Source organism: Panthera uncia, chromosome B4, assembly GCF_023721935.1.
Source record: "Panthera uncia isolate 11264 chromosome B4, Puncia_PCG_1.0, whole genome shotgun sequence".
NCBI lineage: Eukaryota > Metazoa > Chordata > Mammalia > Carnivora > Felidae > Panthera > Panthera uncia.
In genome coordinates this window covers 56,226,501-56,246,032 of record NC_064809.1, presented here as the reverse complement: position 1 = coordinate 56,246,032, position 19,532 = coordinate 56,226,501, and the positions used below count along the sequence as shown (strand labels likewise).

The following is a 19,532-nucleotide window of genomic DNA, read 5'->3' as shown; positions in this document are numbered from 1 at the left end:
TTGGGACAGAGAGAGACAGAGCATGAACGGGGGAGGGGCAGAGAGAGAGGGAGACACAGAATCGGAAACAGGCTCCAGGCTCCGAGCCATCGGCCCAGAGCCTGACGCGGGGCTCGAACTCACGGACCGCGAGATCGTGACCTGGCTGAAGTCGGACGCTTAACCGACTGCGCCACCCAGGCGCCCCAAGATGTTTAAGATTTCTAAGCAGAGGAGTCACGTGATCAAACTTCTCTGAATTCATTCAGGATATTGTCATTTTGCATTTATAAGTAGGACGGAAGGGAGATGGAGATCCTGGAAACAAAGGCATTTATGAGTAAGGTATAATGGAGAAGGGCTTCGGCACTGGTTCAAGCAAGAGATAATGAGGTCCTGAGCTAGTATGTGAGAATATGCAGTGGAAGGAACAGATGGAAAGAGACATTGCAGTGGAAGACTTGTCAAGACTTGGCAGCTGGATATGGAAGGTGAGAGGATGGACAAATAGTGCTTCAGAACTGCTGGTTTTAGGTAACTAAGAGGCTGAAGCTTCCATTAACAGAAATGGGGGACACAGGATATAGAGCAGGTTGAGTAGGAATAGGAACAGTAATAAGCTCTGACCTTTGTTTAGAATTCATCGAGCTTGAGATACTGACTTCCATCCTGGCCACCTGGGTGGGGGGCTCTTCCTTTAAGTAGGTGGGAAAGAATAGAGTTCTTTTCATAAACTGTGAAATATGTGAATGGTCAGTAAATATTGCAGTCTTCTGATAAAATTATTGAGTTACAGCATTATAGAAGACTCCCTTTGTTTCTACTCCTTCTTTCAAGAAAATAATGAGAGAAGTACAGACAGAAAGATGTAAATGTATTCTTCAGTGATCTTAATGGATAAATGGAAATCTGTTCCTTTAGGAACTTGATGTTTGAGTGTCAAATACTGTAAATTGTGTTTAAATAGTGGTGAGACTTTATGATATGTCAGGTGAAAGAACAAAATTCAAGATTAATTCTAGCATCTCAATAGTAATTTAAAAAGGTTTTTCAATATAGTACCAGAAACATTGTTTGGGATGTGACAAGATAGATAGTCCTCAATTTTGGATTCCTTAGGTGTTGGACAAATTCACTTTTTATGCTTAATTATATTTATTTTGAGGGTTTTTTGTATAGTTGTCTGTTTTTTTTTAGCCTCCTTACAATTTGGTAAGTAATAAAATTTATGATTCTTAGGCAAATTATTTAATTAACTGGTAGCTTCCAATCGAAGGTAACTTGATTTGCTGTTTTGTTGTTGTTGTTGTTTTAATAGGCTTCATGAGAAAGACAAACCGTACTGATCACTTAGAATCTAGCATACTGTGCTTTTAGCTAAATGATTAATGCTTGTATCTGGATATAAAGAAGTATAAATACAAATAATAAGTAGATAATAGGTAAATACTTAACAGCTGAACAGTGTTTACCAAGCTCTTCAATTTATAATACTATGCAACACAAGTGACAGTATTATCTCACTCCAAAGAGACCCTGAAACCCAGAGAAGTTAAGGGATTCACCTATTTAAAAGTTATTCCTTATAATAAAACTGAGACTGTCATTCATGTACAGTCATGAAGAATTTATATTTTCAAAATGCATCTTTCATAGCCAGGGCATTTAATGTTTCTAAAAGCTGCCAAACATTGGTCATTTTCAACACTCTGATAGTGAAATTGTGATTGTATGTGAGTCATAAAATTCTTTCACTAAATCTAATATGTAGCAATATGTAAAAAATATTTAAATCTCCATCCTAGAAGTTATGTATGAGTATGCAAATAGAAATGATATTGGGAGGCTCTTAACCCACTCATTCTGGAATGTTTAACCCTATTTCTGAAATGCATCATGAAACTTTCCTCAGGTTGGAATTCTCATTCTTGTCAATCACTGAATCACAGACTAGATCTTCAATGTAATTTTAGTCCATCTCAATGGCAGACATTTATTTTTCCAGTAAACTTTGTGAACCTCACTGTGTCGAGGGATGAAACAGACACCAATGGGATACTGTCTTTGCCCTCAGGGAACTGTTGGGGGAGGCCAAGGCCGGTATGCATGCAGTGTCGTGTGCTTTCTGACAAGAGGGAAGGTGGAAGCAGAGACAACCAACCATAAGAGCTGGGCTGGAGTCCCACTCGCTTCTAGCTGTCCAACTTCCTCTTGAACAATTACCACAATGGTAATTGTCAGCCACATTTTCTGTTGGTCAGTTTTCATTGTTAAAAGGCTCTTTTGCCTTATTTTGTTTTGCTTTAATGGTTGACCAAAAATTGACCACCTTAGAACATCTCTTTGTGGGTCCTCGTTGAATTCTCCAGAGCATCACTGCACTCTACACCAGGGCTTTGCAAACTATCCGTGATGAGGACCGGTTTTGTTTTTTTGTTTTTTAACTTCTAATCTGTCATGGACTGATGCTGTTATAAAATGCCGTAACCATGGATTTGAAAAATGGAAAGGAGAAATCCAAAGATATACAGAATCCAAGCCCTGATTTTTCATTGTTAGATTCAACAGACATGAGGGGACTTTGTCAAGTTGTTACAAACTTTTCTATGTCTTACTCTTAGATGCTGTACCTCTCTCCTTGCAAACAAGGAACAGTTGGAGAAGGGGCAGTGACCCTCAGAGCATACAACAGGTAGCACTGCTCAGCATGCTAGGCTTTCTTTCCAGGGAGCTGATGGTAAAGTTTTCTCTTCTGTTTCTAATTAAATTTTAGAATTAGCCTATTGACTTTCCTCTAATAAAATGCATTTTTCTTCTGTATTGATGAAATTTAGTCTCTCTCTTGCTAGGTACTCATTGTTCTAGTACATTGTTAATACACAGAATGGCCAGAGCCAAGAAAACAAGGAGAGAGGTGATAGTAAGTGGTCCCCACACTTAGTTCACAGTGTCTTTTGTTCCTTTCCATATCACGCTCATCACTATCAGTCTTCAGCTCAGTTTACAGACATTTTTTGGTGCTTACTTATCGCAAGATACTGTGCTAGGCACAGGGGATATTTAGATGGATAGCACGTGATTCTTACCCTCAAAGTTTTCATGCTCCTGTGGGAGAGACTGACCAACTACTGTTTTTGTATATGTTTAATACACTAAATTTTGATATATTCATAAAAGTGAGATAAAATAAATGTTATTAACTTGATAGTTATTGAATTTTACTATTTTTCATTTCAAATGAATTGCGAAATTTTTAGATGTAGGTATAGAGTGAAGCATATGGCAATATAAAATTATTAAAATCATGATATAGTGGTCTTCTAAATTTTTCTTACAGACCACATTTTCCCCATGATAACTATCAAGACTTAAAATGATATTGCATTGGGTGTGTCATCGAGATGCAGTTATTCAAACAAGATTTTAAGGCACCAGACATAGGCAACCAGTTTTCTTGGATTATAAGTCAAGTTATTTTTTGTTAGGTAAGTCATTCTAAGAAGGATTATGTTTAATAAATCTTGTCAAGCCAAGCATCTAAGCCAAAATTAAATATATTTAATAGTATTACTATTTATGCAACAAAATATGTATAAAACTATTTTATTTCACATGTAAAAATAATTCTTCAAATTGGATAATTTAATTGATTTCTACTTGATATCCTTCAGTCATTTAGTAGTGCTTTTTTTTTTAAACTTTATTTTATTTATTTTGAGAGAGAGAGAGAAAGAGTGAGGAAGCTTGAGTGGGGCAGAGAAAGGGAGAGAGAGAATCCCAAGTAGGCTCCACACTGTCAGTGCAGAGCCTGATGCAAGATTCAGTTTCACAAACTGAGAGATCATGACCTGATCCAAAATCAAGAGTTGGGTGCTTAACTGACTGAGACACCCAGGCTCCCCTCAGTCATTCAGTCCTTAAGAAGACAATAATTTATAGCACCCTTTATACTAATAAAATATATTTAAGTAAATGTTTCTTTAAAGTTTAATACGCTGTACCAACCTTTATTGGACACATTTTTGATTAATCAGGAATTTGATCACATATATAATGATTTTATTGTTTTCCTGAGTAGTGCTCAATTTTCCTCTTTTGTGTATCCACATAGCAGTCAGATATGCATATAAGCTTGATAAATTAACATTAAAATCACCCAGTTCCTTTTCAGGTTATAAGTCTTTTGAGAATCTCAGATATTAGAAAATACATTAGGATATTTGATGAGGACTAGAGAGGCTAGATTTTTGTGGACTCCTTTCTGACCACTGGCCAACTCTAATTAGTTGTGAGATGCTCAGTCTTATACCTGTACTTGGACTCTTTTTTTTTTTTTTAATTTTTTTAATGTTTATTTATTTTTGAGAGAGAGAGAGAGAGAGAGAGACAGAGTGCGAGTGGGGGAGGGGCAGAGAGAGAGGGAGACACAGAATCTGAAACAGGCTGCAGGCTCTGAGCTGTCAGTGGAGAGCCCAATGTGGGGCTTCAGCTCACGAACCTCAAGATCATGATCTGAGCTGAGCTCAGATGCTTAACCGACTGAGCCACCCAGGAGCCCCTGTACTTGGACTCTTAAAGATGAGTATCATTTGGATTTAAGAGTGACAGAGGTTTTTTTGTTTTTGTTTTTGTTTTTTCTGGTTGTTTGATGTGGAAGAGAAAACCTGAAACACAAAAATGCCCCAATGTTTTGTGAGATCTGAAGGCAACAGATTTAAATATTTAAATTTAACTCGAACAGCTTCGTAGATGTAGGTGGTTGAAAACACCATAGTCAACTTAAATCCTGTTGCCAGGAATTTGCTGTTGTACTTTTACGGGGTTTTGAGATGAACCAGCGGTATGACAAAGCTGGCTCTTGCAGGCTGGCTCCTGGGAGCCACTTGTCTGTATCTCTCCCCAACTCTGTGTTCAAGGACTTCATGGTGGGGTGGTAAGCTTGAAATCAGCCATCAGTGGGTTTTTCACTGTGAAATTTACAGGTTTTCCTCCTGAAGAACTGATTGTTAACATATAGGAGCACAGCATTTGTTTCAGCTTTTACCTTATTATGAATGCAGATAATACTATACTGATCATCTTAGTTTAGTTTTAAAAGTGGTTCCCCCCAAAACTTTGGAAAGCCCCTCCTCTGTATGGTACTATTCCAGAAACAGGGGATATAAAGATTAATAGAAAGACAAATGCTTTTTAGTAGTTAATATTCTGTGAGTAACCAAAGGGGGAAATCTTGGCAGAGGTTAAAAGTAGATGATGACTTTTTATTATAATTTCATATACTTTTTAGTATAAGAAAGATCTTCTCTTGTGTACTGCAGAATGAGTGACATGTTTATTATACTGATTATATATTAAAGTAAATCACCATAGGTGACACGGTAGATATAATTTTTCAATTATGTTATTTTGTGGCTTATGTTACATCATATATAACACTATATATGTATACATATGGTGATGACTAATTAGCATATTGTTTCTTAATTAAAATAAGGAACCGTATCTGATAATGCTCTTTTTTTAAATTTATTTTGGGGCCCCTGGGTGGCCCCAGTCGGTTAAGCATCTGACTTCAGCTCAGGTCATGGTCTTATGGTTCATGGGTTCGAGCCCTGCATCTGTCTCTGTGCTGACAGCTCAGAGCCTGGAGCCTGCTTCAGATTGTATCTCCCTCTCTGTCTGCCCCTCCCCCACTTGCACTCTGTCTCTCTCAAAAATAAATAAACATTAAACAATTAAAAAAAATAAGTTTATTCTGAGAGAGAGAGAGAGAGAGAGAGGAGGAGGGAGGCAGAGAGAGAATCCCAAGCATGCTCTGCACTGTCAGCATGGAGCCTGCTGCGGGACTCAAATTCACAAACTGAGATCATGTCCTGAGCCGAAGTTGGACGCTCAACCCACTGAGCCACTCAGGCACCCCTGATAATGTTCTTATTGAAGGCTTTGGAAACTGAAACCTTTTCTAATTGTCTTTGGGAATTGCTCTGACAGGCTAGGGAGATGAAAATTCAGCATGTATACAAACTCAACTGTTGGTGTATAAATCAAAATAAGTTCGAAGTACAGTCATCAATATTTAAAAAAAATTTTTTTAACGTTTATTTATTTTTGAGACAGAGGGAGAGACAGAGTATGAACGGGGGAGGGTCAGAGAGAGAGGGAGACACAGAATCTGAAACAGGTTCCAGGCTCTGAGCTGTCAGCACATAGCCCGACGCGGGGCTCGAACTCACGGACCACAAGATCATGACCTGAGCCGAAGTCGGCCGCTCAACCGACTGAGCCACTCAGGCGCCCCTGAAATCATCTATATTAATGACTATTTGGGACCCTTAGAAAACACAGGCCACTGATCAATGGGTTCATTTGGACAGAAAATTCAAGGAAAACATCTGGAACTTAGTGAACCAGTGCAGTTTCTCTTTGAACCCTTAGTTGCACCACACCCTGTCCTAAAGGGCGTTCTAGAGGGTAGAAGGGATGATTTGTCCATAATCAGAGGTTCTCTCCTAATTAACATTATCAGACCTGTTACTTACTGCTTACCACATTAGAAACTGAGGTACAATCCTTTGTGAGGGGAAACCATGACAGGACGGTTCCCAACAGGACGTGCACTTCTCAATTCCCTTTAACCTTTCTGAGAGACTAATTCCCTTTGCTCCACTGGGCTGTCAATCCAAAGAACAACCCCAACTTCCTCTGGGTTCCTTTCACACACACTTTGCTTATCTGTCTGAGTGGTGTTTGTCTGATCTTTCCTTTTGCATGTTTTTACTTTTAAGATCTTCTCTTTCTTATGTAAAAAAGGCAATTAGACTCGTATCTGTTTATTTTAAACAAAATGGCTGTTAATTAGTGTGATCAAAAACCCTGCCATTGTAGACTATGGGTTCCACTTTGTAGTTGCACTAAATTGAGTAGGGTTTGGTGCCAGTTGACATGATAACAACTCAAAGTCTGGCTTTTTAAAAATTAATGAACAAACACATTTATGAGGCTTTGTTTTGTCTGGTTTAGATCTATAGGCTCTAAATGCATCAGAGTTCTTATTTTTTACTGACTAATGCCGTTGCTTATTAAAAGTGCATAAAGTTATTGAAAAACTTTTTTTTTTTGCTAACTTAATATAATTGATGTGTGGAATCCACACCATTTTCATTTAATTGGTTCATTTATGATTTTATAAGTTGGAGTACAAAGTCTGCTTATTTATCCCATTAGTAACACATACTAGCATTTGTTTTTATTAAACTGTCAACTCACCACAACTCTAGAATCATCTTAAATCATTAGTCCCCAGAGCAACCCCCGACCATGCCCCACATTTAACATTTAGAAGAAACAAGTAGATTCTAGGTATTTAATATAAACAACTTCAAGACCATGGGTCAGTATGACATGACTCAGTGTCATACATCTTAAACATCCTTGGTACTTTACAGTGATAATTAATATGCAGATAATGATGGTGGGAGTACTATAAGTCTCCTTTACAGGAAGATTATGTTCATGATATATTACTTCTAAGGCAGAAAGCTATAATAATATATACTAGCATAATTTTTTATGTTGAGGATTTAGACAAAGATAAATTTCTACTTGTATAGTCAGAAAAATTAAATCAAAATAAAATATAATTCTCCAGAATAGCTCAGATCTAATGTTCTGGTTAACTGAAGTTTAAAATTCATCATTTTTCACATTAAAGAGCAAAGAAGAGTGTCAGGGAACAAAAGGCCCAGTTCTCTGGATGTGTGCAACTTTTATGAATTATGTTAAAATAGCAGCACCTATCCTAACCTAACTTAGCTAGATGTCTGGGAGAACTTTGGATTTAAAACATATGCCTCAGATCATCTGTAAAACAGCAATAAATCCTGATTTTTGATTCACTACTTTGAAGAAAAACATATGCTTATTTATGAATGGTAATGGATCAAAATGTCTCACTAAAGTTAGAGTTGAAAATCTACTAACTACCATTTATTTAATTTTTAGAGTAATCCAGGGAGTATTCTGTGCTCAGTAATTAATTAATCCTTGGATTCATTTATATATTATCATGTTTAAACTTTACAGGAACCCTGCAAGTCAGCCTTTGTGTACTCATCTTCAGTTGTGGAAACTCCTGCTAAAGAGTTCACTTACCTGGTAAATGACAGAGGTGAGGTTTGAACTCAGATCATTCTGACTCCAAATGCTTTCCATGACACTATTTCCTAATACTTGTCAATAACAAGGTTTTTTGTTTTTTTTTTTTGTAAAAGCAATATTTTCCTATTTTGTGAGGAAATCACATCATCATCTTATATCTTTATGTTTAATTTCCCAAGCTAACAAGAGAGAATTCCCTCATTTCTAGCACTCTCGCTGTTTGGAATCATTTATCAGATACCCTTATGAATGAAAAGCTGTTCTTAATGGATTTAAGTGTTTTAGTGATCTTCATCACTTATCTTGGAAGGTTCCTGCCTTAATCTGTCCTCAGTGTTGAACATTCTTTCTTGGTATTTAGCCTAAATTTACTTCTCTTGATTATACTCATTACTCCTAGTTACCTCCCTTATTGTGGATGTGTCAGTAATGATCTATCTTTAGCCAACTGGCCTTTGTTTACAGTTCTTCCCACAAGATTGAGGCTGATGTTGTAATGATGCTTAGAGATGATATAATATAGATGTGGGTAATTGGGCAATCAAATTCAAAGTACATTCTAAACCTAGAATTAGTAGGAAAGTAATAAATGGCACTCAGTGTTGGTTTTCTACGTCGTCTGTATTTCAGTTTGCATTTAAAGACATCTGTACTTGATACTTTGAGCTTATTCACATACAGTGACTTTGTATGGCTTGTAATATTAGTGTATGCTAGCCTAGTTAATAGCTTACAAGTTTATTATATATATGTATTATCTGATACTGCACCGATCTTTCATTTCTTATCATTTGCACAAAATCAGCATCTCATACAATATAACCTTTGATCATATTTGCTTCCTGCTTCCTGCCCTCAAGTCCTTGATTTCCATTTCCTTTTCAGTAGTAATGAGACAAATTATCAAACAAGCTCATTTGAGGAAACTCCAATTGTAATCAGTTAGCTTGATGGAGGAAGAGATTTTTGGAATACGGCATTTATCCTCCCTTGTGGATGCCCTGTGTAGTAATTTAAAGCTTAGTGTAGTGTATTGAGCACCCACAAAGTGAGCTTTACAAAGTGAAACCAGATTTCTTCATTCCACAGAGAATAGATATTTGTTCATAAGCTCTCTATGTCTGGGGATTTTTGTTTTGTTTTGTTTAACATTTTCATAATGTGCTAACCTGGGGCATTACAGAAAGTGGTTCTTTTTGTGCTTTTCTACAGAATTGAAGGTTTAAAGGCATGAGTTAAATAAAAGGCATCACAAAATTGTGAACCTAGAACATGAGTACACAAGGGGGAGAAATCCAACCCAGAAATGTCCATAAAAAAGAGAGAAGCCAAGTGGAGAACACTAAAATATAAATCAGGAACCAAAGCAGAAATAAAGGAAAGAAAGGGCAGATTACAAAATTTAGGGCAAAAGCAGGCCAGGCATCGTAAAGTTCAGTAGAGAAATAATTCATCTTCTTTTTTGAAAACATCATTAGAATCCCTGAAGACCAAGAAAATGGAAACACAGGAAAAGAAATATGAATATTTAAAAATAAAACAGTTAAAGCAATAGATGGTAGACAACATAAACATAACGAAGATGTTAAGTACTGAGAGACTAGGCATATATGAAGTAATAAACAACAGTGGGAATAGGAGAAGACACCTCAAGAGCTATTTTGTGGGGCTATATTTAACCCTTCTGATCTGAGTGCATACAGGGGGGTTCTGGATTCTCTGAAGGCTAGGATTAGTCTTATGCATTTCTAATATTGGGGCCATGCGTGGGAAATCAACAAATCTTTGTAGATAATCATATCTCTAAAAACTAACACCAACATAGTACTTCCTGTGTTCTAAGCACTGTTCTAAATACATAGCATATATTAACTAATTTAATCTTCACAGTGCCTGATGTAGAAGGTATGCCATGGCTACATTACCATCTTACCGATGAAGAGGAGATGCCAGAGAGATTAGCTAACTTGCCTGGGTTCACACAGCACAAGGCTTTCATTGCAGGCAACTTGGTCCAGAGCCCATGCAGTGCTTCTCTATACTGCCATAGCCCCATCCAGCTGGTCACCAAATCCTGATAAGTCCAGCTCTTAAATATCTGTAAAATATGCTTCCTCATCAGCCAGTTGCCACTGTCTCAATGACTGCAGTGTCCTCAGCCTCCAGTGTTGCCCAATTCCAACCGCTGTCATTACCACCATCTCTGTAGCTGCCCTGGATTCATCGGTGGTATCCCACAGCCTAAACACGTAACCAACCAGAAAGTCAGAAAAGGATTACTTTTCATGTACTTCTCATTTCAGTGTGCGCATCAACATGATTCCTTTTGAAAGCACCTGTATTACTAGCCCTTTTTACTGACTATGAGACTAGGGCAAGGGATTAAACTCTGTGCCTCTGATTTTCATGTATGAAGTGGGACTGATGACAGTTCCTATCTCATGGGATTTTTATTAATATGTGTAATTAGAGGAGTGCGAGTGCCTATGTATAATAAGTTCTCAGGAAACTAACACTTATTAGAAGTAGCAGTGGTAGTAAAAGACAAAGCGAACACACGCTTTACGTTCCAAAATGTGAAATACTGGTATATATGTACTTACATACACACATCATGTAAGCCTGCATAAACACACATGCATATGCATATTTTTGCAGATACCCATTTTCCATTATTTCCCAGAGTATAGATTTCACACTCCATCAGAGGGAAGCTGAAAATCTAAACATCTTATCTGAAGCAGCCATTAATTTGTATGTGACTGCCAGTAGGTAACACTATTTGTCAACACACTTTTAAATTTATGAAATTTAAGATTGGGGTTTAAACTTTTATTTCTTTAAAAAAAACAATAAACATGGAAGGAAATTTAAAGAAAAGTATCCAACTTCAGAGGAGTGAATGAGGAGAGAAAGGTTTGTGTTTCTGGTCATGTAAGGAAAAAAGAGCTGAAGAGTATAGATTTCAGCATTCCAAAATAAAAAAATGATGCCTGATCAGGATTGGAAGCTTCAGATCAAAAGGGCAATTTTAGAAAATTGTGGTGAGTGAATGAGGGCACTAGTTTATTGAAGAAATCAATTTGCTATCTTAACCAATGGCACCAGCGCTATCCCTATAATCTCTGAAAATAGACAGACACTTTGCGGTTCACCAATCCGTAGATTGCATCTGCTTCCTTACACCTGGCACGCTCACACCCTTTTCGAATAAGATAGTATCACAGGAGCTTTGTGGGTTTATGAAGCCACAAGTTTATTAGTTAGATAAAATCTGTAAGCGTTCAGGAGTTTTAAACTGTGTTGTCAAACTGTATTTCAGTTATAATGGCAATTTCCAAAGTAAATATGACACAGTAACTTTTAAATCTTGTCATTCTGTTTCCTTGAGTGTGTGATTTGTGATAATCTATGGCAGGGCTTCCTGTCTTTGTTTTCAAATTCAGCTGTACATAGAGAGTACCACTGAAATACTGAAACTTAGAATCTATGATTGATAAAACACTTCCGATTGCCCCAAATATTTTTTTTGGATCAAGGCGGGCCAGAACTTTCAAAGGGAAAACAAACATGGCTTTATGATTATTTTTTAACTTAAATGCAACTGACATATGACATTGTATTAGTTTCAGGTATACAACATAATGATTCAATATTTCTGTATATTGTGAAATGATCACCACGGTAAGTCTAGTTAACATGCATCACCGTACATTGTTACCAGATTTTCTTGTGATGAAAACTTTTAAGATACACAGTTCTAACAAGTTTCAAATATACAGTACCATATTAAATATAGTCATCATGTTGTATATTACATCCCCATGACTTATTTATTTTATAGCTGGAAGTTTACACTTTCTAACTTTCTTCCCCCATTCCTCAATTCCCACCCCACTCGTGGCCTCTGGAAATCACTAATCTGTTCTCTGTATGTATGAGCTCAAATTTTTGTTGTTGGTGTTTATGTGAATGTGTGGGTTTTTTTTTTGTTTTTTTGTTTTTTGTTTTCAGATTCTGCATATAAGTGAGATCATATGATATTTATTTTTCTCTGACTTATTTCACTTAGGATAATACCCTCAAGTTTCATCCGTGTTGATGCAAATGGCAAGATTTCATTCTTGTTTATGGCTGAATAATACTTCATTAAATATATATACCACAGTTTCTTCATTCATCTATCAGTGAATGCTTAGGTTGCTTCCATATTGTGGCTATTGTAAATAATGCTGCACATATTGTAAATAATGCTGTAAATAATGGGAAGCACATATCTTTTTGAGTTAATGTTTTCATTTTCTTTGGATAAATACTCTGAAGCGTACTTGCTGGATCATGTGGTAGTTCTATTTTTTAATTTTCTAAAGAAACCTCCATGCTGTTTCCATAATGGCTGTACCAGTGTCCATTCCCACAAACAGTGCACAAGGGTTTCCTTAAAACCACAGTCTTGTCAACACTTGTTATTTCTTGTCTTTTTGATAATAGCCATTTAAGCAGGTGTGAGGTGGTAACTCATTGTGGTTTTGATTTGCATTTCTCTGATGATTAATGATGTTGAGCACCTTTTCATATACCTGTTGGCCATCTGTATGTCTTCTTTGGAAAAATGTAAATATGGCTTAAAAATTTTTTTTTAACGTTAATTCATTTTTGAAAGAGAGAGAGATACAGTCCATGAGTGGGTGAGGGGCAGAGAGAGAGGGCGACACAGAATCCAAAGCAGGCTCCAGGGTCTGAACTGTCGGCACAGAGACCAATGTGAGGCTCGAACTCAAAAGCCTTGAGATCATAACCTGAGCTGAAGTTGGATGCCTGACCCACTGAGCCACCCAGGTGCCCCAGGTCTTTAAATGTATAATGAATGCAGTAGTCAGAAGAGAAAATAACCTTGGGGGCAGGATGGGGTCCTCTTTAATATATTGTTCCATCTTCTTTAAATGATCAAAAAGGTCTAATACAATAAAAACTTATCAGAACTCAGTGTTCAAAGACCTAAATAAGGTTTTTTAAATTTTTCTTCTCTTTTAGCATTTGACCATAGGAATAGAAGTGAATCCTAAGGGAGTAATGTGATACCCAGTAATGATTTTGGAAAAGAAAATTGCAGAGTGTTCATCTGGGTTATTATATTTTCTATCAAATTTTATACACAGAATTGCTAAATAAGAATTAATTTTTACTAGGAGCTATAGGTATGGAGTTAGGAAAACTGAAGTTTTCCAGTTAAACTGAGGCTTACTATTTTACCGTTCCTAACATCACAAGAATAGTCTCTGTGAAAGAATAATATAATCATATGCTATGTAAATATTTCAGTATAATAAATATGTATTATTTCAATATAATAATATGATGAGATACAGATCTTGTATATTGTTGGATACTCTCCAGAGGTCTTCCACATTATCACTGCATCCTTGGGTAATCTCATGAGGTAAGAAGGACCAGTAGAATAAGCTTCATTTTGCAGTTTAGAATATTGGCAAGAGAGAAGAAAATGATGCAAGCCAGGATGCTATTAATTAATAACTGAACCGGGATTAAAGTCCCAAAGAGCAGAGTATATTCCATTATATTAAACTGAAGTATAATTTTATGGTGATGATAATATGAAACAGAATTAGTTTGTAGTTATTATAAACCTTAAAACATTGGTGCTATGTGGGAGCAAGATGTTTCACACAACAGACTTTTATTTTGCTTGGCTTTCATCACTGCCAGAGTAAGTGCTCAATGGAGGTTAGGCCTTATTATTACTGTTACAAAGATTTTGGAAAATTCCAAGACATACCACCCCAAGTAAAGTAAATTAGTGCTACTGAAAAAAAGATGATAATTCATGATATATTTATGGGAACTATTGTTATGTTAAGTTAGCATTGTTGCTATTTTAATCACCATTCAGAAAGCAGGGATTTCTTCCTAGAAATTATTTAGTATGAATTGCTATTTTAATGGGGATAGAATATAACAACCCATGGTTTTATGCATTTGAGCAAAAACTGTCACTTCATATCCAATTGTCATCCTAAGGTGTAAATCTGTTGACATCTTTCATATTGCAAAGTGACAGCATCAGTAGCAAACTCCAAGAATGAGAGTGGCCACTTTTATGACTTAATTATTTGACCAATGGAGAGCATGCCAAATGTAGTGCAGTGAATCTTCCTACAAAGTAACGTTTCTTGTTGTATAGCTTGAACAACGAATTGAGTATGTGTCAGTGGGCGAACTCGGTGTACTGAGACGTTGATCTTTTTTCTTCCTTCTGTAAAGATATTGTCATGTAGTAGAGGGCACCCAAATCTCAAGCCAAACATACACAGATACATGAGAATTCTTGTCCTTGGGATAGGAAGACTCTAATGGTTGTTCAGTTATAGGGGAAGAGTATTCAATGATCTTATTTTACTTTCTTCAACAAAATATGGTCTCCGACAAGAAATGAATTCCAGATTACCCAAGGTGGTTTGGACTGGCCACGTGGTACAGTCAACTACCTAGAGGCATAGAGGGATGAGTTAAAGTCTTCCGCAAGAGTCTGTGCAGAGGAAACTACATGAGGAGGAACTGCTGCTCTGTTGCAGTTGGCCAGTACCGTGCTGCCTTCGCGTAACCCTGCAACCTATCTGCTCTCACTGCATTCTCAGAAAGAGGGGGAAGTGCGATGTCCGAGGGAGTACTTGAGAAAGGATAATGGCATGATCAGATGTACCCCATATAAATTATTCCTTGTGATGTGAAAATGCTGCTAAAGGGACCAGGAAGATTCTGAACTGAATAAGTCCAAGTGGAAACAATTCTAGAAAACACGGCAGTGTGACCCTAATCCACTTAACTTGGTCTGTCTTTAAGTTTCCACTTACTTAGAGTTCATCCTTTCAGAAGTCGAGCACCCCTGTCATTGAGTAGTGGTCAGATTAACTGGGCTGTCCTGCTTACTTGCTGGCTAAAGTCGTTTTTGTTACTTGTAATGTAAGCTCTTGGAAAGCTGCAAAGTACAGTGACAGACACTATCATATTCAATTGGACATGCTTTCTGCAGATTTGTTAAGGATTTACTCTACACATTTGTAGCATTTAGTTGCCATGGAGATGACCTCAGTGGTAAGAGGAACAGCCTTTAGGTTGGACCTCAGATTTTCCTTTCATTTCCATTTAATTTGATTTGACTGCAAAATGTCACTTCCATTGCATTGATTAAGCTTCATTGCTGCCACCAGCCGTGTTAGGAAGGTGAAAGGGCAGGCCAGCTGCTGTCATTTTGCACCCCTACCCTTTTCTGATATCAATACAGATAGGCTTTTGAGATGAGAAACTCCTTCACTACATTGATGCAGACACAATTTCCCTTGCTCACTTCATGAAATATAATAAAACTAGAATTATGTTCAAAAGTTATTATTCACTCAAAAGTACACTCTGTATAACCTCAAGTTTTCTCTTTTTCAGCTCCGTGCTTTGTAAGTTGTGATATATAATGTATGAAAACTAAAAATTACTATCTTCTGTTTCCCTTGAAAAATTTTTAAGATAAACTCTGCAGTTGTCTACTTCTTGAGATAGTTCTTTTATAGTTTAAGTGAGTCAGAAATAAATTACAAAATGAAATTATACAAATATGAAGTATTAATTTTTGCTTGAATGGGTTGGAAGTGCTATCCTTAAGTATTAAGGTAAGTTGGAAGCAAAATGATTAGACATTAGACATTAGACATTCTAAATACTACATTAGACATTAGACATTAGACAAAGTTTTTCTTTGGTATCCTGTACTGCTTTCTGCTGCTTTCTTTATTCTTTTCCCTGACTCTTACTGCCTTCAGTAACCCAGAACTCATCAATCTCTTCTTTCAGGTAAAAAAACACAATTTGAAAATTTAATTCAACACTAAGTTTTGAGAAAGTAAACATGTTAACTCCTTAGGAGTGCAGCATTTATATTTCACCGGAGGAGAGGAAAAACATTATTTAACGCAAGAAACTTACTTAGGAGAACTCTGGTAATAAACTGGGGAGGACAATTTGACAGGAAGCCTTTCAGATGCTTTTCAAATCATGATACATAGATTTCAGCCTTGATGTGAATGCTTGGTTCTGCATTTAGGAGGTTACCATGTTAGGTTTCTATAGACTATCATTTGTGAAAGAAGTCCTCAGTTGCTTGATGGAACATATACAAGAAACCTTTGAATTCATAGCTGGAAAACACAGAAGTCAGTGATTACTATAGATACACCAGCACTTTGGGGGCAAAGGACCTTGACTAGGTAGCTTTATTGACTAGGATTGGGATTAGGGGAAAAAGGAAGCAGTAATTGCTATTTAGATCTTGGTTTCCTGGTTTGTGGGGTTTGGGCCAGAATCAGGTATGCTGCCCTTTGGGTATTGCCTCCAGCATTCTATCCAATGTGTGTTTGATTAGTTCCTGTTATTTCTGTTGGAAGTCTATAAAGTGATATGCAGTGGGAGAGTACTGACAATTCTTTGGTTTCTGCTGTAGTAACTGTACTTAATTAGACCAGTTTCGCTATGTTGGAATATTCTAGATTCCAGTTAGCAATAGCGTGAAAGTCATAAACATGGCTGCCTTTAGTTGTTATCTGTAAATGATTTAGAGTAGTGTTTGTCAAACTGTAATGTTCATATGAGTCACCTGAATATCTTGTTAAAATGCAAGTTCTGATTCAGAAGGCCTGGGGTGGGGCCTGAAATTCTGTGTTTGTAACAAGTTGCCAGCCAGGGCTGATGTTGCTTATATACTTTGTAGAGTAGGGACCTAGGGCAGGTTCTCCGACTAAGTGCACGTTAGAATCACCTGGGAAGATTAAAACATCTATGCCTGGGTCCCATCCTACCCCAGAGGTTAATATTTAATTGAGTGTGGCTGGGTATCAGGATTTTAAAAGCTGTCCAGGTGATTTTGATATTTAGCCAAGGGTGAACATCACCGATTAGATAATGGACCTGTGAAGGTGGGGGAAAATATGTGTTTTATTTTTACTACTAATTTGGAGGTTTTAGAGAAGACACTGAGACAAATTTGTAAATAAAAAATAATTTATCAAATTTATCATTCCATTCATTAACTGCAATTATTAGTCTGCCAGTGAACATTTACCAATACTATCTTCAGTGTTTTCTTCTTTTCAAAATACTTTAAGATAGGTTGGCAGATTTAGCAAATAAAAAGATACACTGAGGCACCATTCCATGCTGTTGAACCAGAACCTGCATTTTAACAAGATATTCAGGTGATTCATAAGCACAACATAAATACTGCATGGGATACGCTTAAAAAAATCAAATTTACTTGGGTGTCCTGTGTTTTTTATCTTGCAGCTCTATTTAGGAAGTAATTAACACTTATTTCATTACAGAATAAGATGGAAAGTAGTATTCTGAGTTTAGAGAACACTTTTAATATCAAGCTTCTTGTTTTGCCTAATCTTCCTGTGTCTGCAGTGTCCACTGATCTTTAAGCCTAACGTAAAATAAAACCAGCTGATAGGCCTTAAGATATCATGCTGCGTGTTAGGAGCAAATAAGAATGTACTGTTCTGTGTATTTATGCAAGAATGGGAGACAGCTCTACCATTGTTAGCGTGCCCATCAGTTTACATTAAAAAATTGTTTTACGTCTTTCTCCTAAATTTATTTAAAGAATTGTCACAGATTTTAAAATCCTTTTATTTAAGAAATTCAGAAGCCCCCTTATTATAACTAAAGTGTAACAGTTTGGTTGTGCTCATAAAACGACAAATACCAGAATTCCCCTGAATGAGAATTATACAAAGGCTGATCTTACTATGAAAAAACAGCCCCACAGGCTGTAAAATATTGTGTCTATATATCCAAAACAGAAATGCTAATCTTTTAAAAATTGCTTAGATAAATTAAAATGTCAAAGTTCAGCATTGTTTCTTTTTTTTAAATTTTTTTAATGCTTATTTATTTTTGAGAGAGAGACTGTGCAAGCCAGGGAGGGGCAGAGAGAGAGAGAGAGAGAAAGAGAGAGAGAGAGAGAGGGAGAGAGAGAGGGAGGGAGACATGGAATCCAAAACAGGCTCCGGGCTCTGAGCTGTCAGCACAGAGCCCAACGTGGGGCTTGAACTCATGAACCGTGAGATCATGACCTGAGCCGAAGTCGGACGCTTAATCGACTGAGCCACCCAGGCGTCCCCAAAGTTCAACATTGTTAAAAGCAACATTTAACCTGGCTCATGTCAATAGCAGTCTTATGAATCACAGATAGCAAAAAAACCAGTTTATAAAAGTTTAGTCACAAAAATTAATTTTTAGGTTAAGGTAAAAAACATATCATTGACATTATTAGATTTTTCTTTCAACTGTCTCCCCTTTTGGAGTCTTTGTAACACCTCTGGTACTCTATTAAGAAGACATTCATATGCTGGTATTGAATACAGTGATTTGCGCTTTAAAATGTAGTGTTGAGAACTCTATTTGGAATGTGTTGCTGCATATAAGATTGAGCTTTAATAGTGTTATATTTCAGTCTATAAATAACTTTTACTTCCTATCTGACATTAGAACAATGTATGGCATTTGGCAAAAAGTAAACTGCCAAATGATTTCTTAAGTGCCTAGTTAAGGGATGTCATTGTAAATTTTTATCCTGGTGAGGAACACTGTAACAATATGTCTTAGCTTTACTAACCCCTGAGAGTAAATTATTTATTTTTGGCACTATGAGATCATAAATGTTAACCAACATTCTGAAAAGTTTGCAATTGTTGATTTTTAGTGAGTCAAGTTAATGAGTATATTATGTAGTGAAGCTATACTTGGGACCATCAGGAAGGTAAATTATAACCAAGGCCTCACACTTGGAAACGTGGTAAACAAGAGGGGGCGGGGTACAGAGGATGTTTATTTGTAGTCCCAGTGAGGCAGTGGGATGAACATACAGTGGCTTCAGAGTCAGATCTTACATGACCCAAATGGACCTCAGTTCCTTCATTTATAAAATGAAAGAAGAAATATTCCTTCATTGAGTCATGAAGATTAAGATAATGTTATGTAAAGTTCCTTGCATCATGCTAGTAGATATTCAGAAGAAAACGTTAATTTCTACCTCAACCATCCTGATCCCCTAAATCTCTCCAAACCCATTTGGATGATTCTCCTTCCTTGGGAGAGTTTCTAGAAATCTAAATATGGCACGTGGGAGGCTGTAAAGAGATAAACTGTTAACTGTTACTTGGCCAGACTTAAAAGCCAATGTGATTTTTTCAGGTGAAGTCTAGTTGAAGTCCATTGAGGAAAACAATTTCTTTCTTTCTTTTTTTAAAAAATTTTTAAATGTTTATTTATTTTTGACAGACACACACACACACACACACACACACACACACACACACACACACACA

The 19,532-nt window shown here is 36.7% G+C and overlaps 1 protein-coding gene across 5 annotated transcripts in view; it reads left to right on the top strand.

The window, feature by feature from the left end:
• SOX5 (SRY-box transcription factor 5) overlaps positions 1–19,532 on the top strand; it is a 1,013,639-nt gene that overhangs the window by 82,893 nt on the left and 911,214 nt on the right. Inside the window, exon 1 of one of the 5 annotated variants that reach the window (XM_049627168.1) lies at positions 1,828–2,716. The exons of 3 other annotated variants lie outside the window; for them this stretch is intronic. The gene's annotated coding sequence lies outside the window, so the exon portion shown is untranslated. Of the gene's footprint in view, positions 1–1,827; positions 2,717–8,041; positions 8,147–19,532 lie in introns of those variants that run through there. One more of the 5 variants, XM_049627166.1, reaches the window with a different exon arrangement.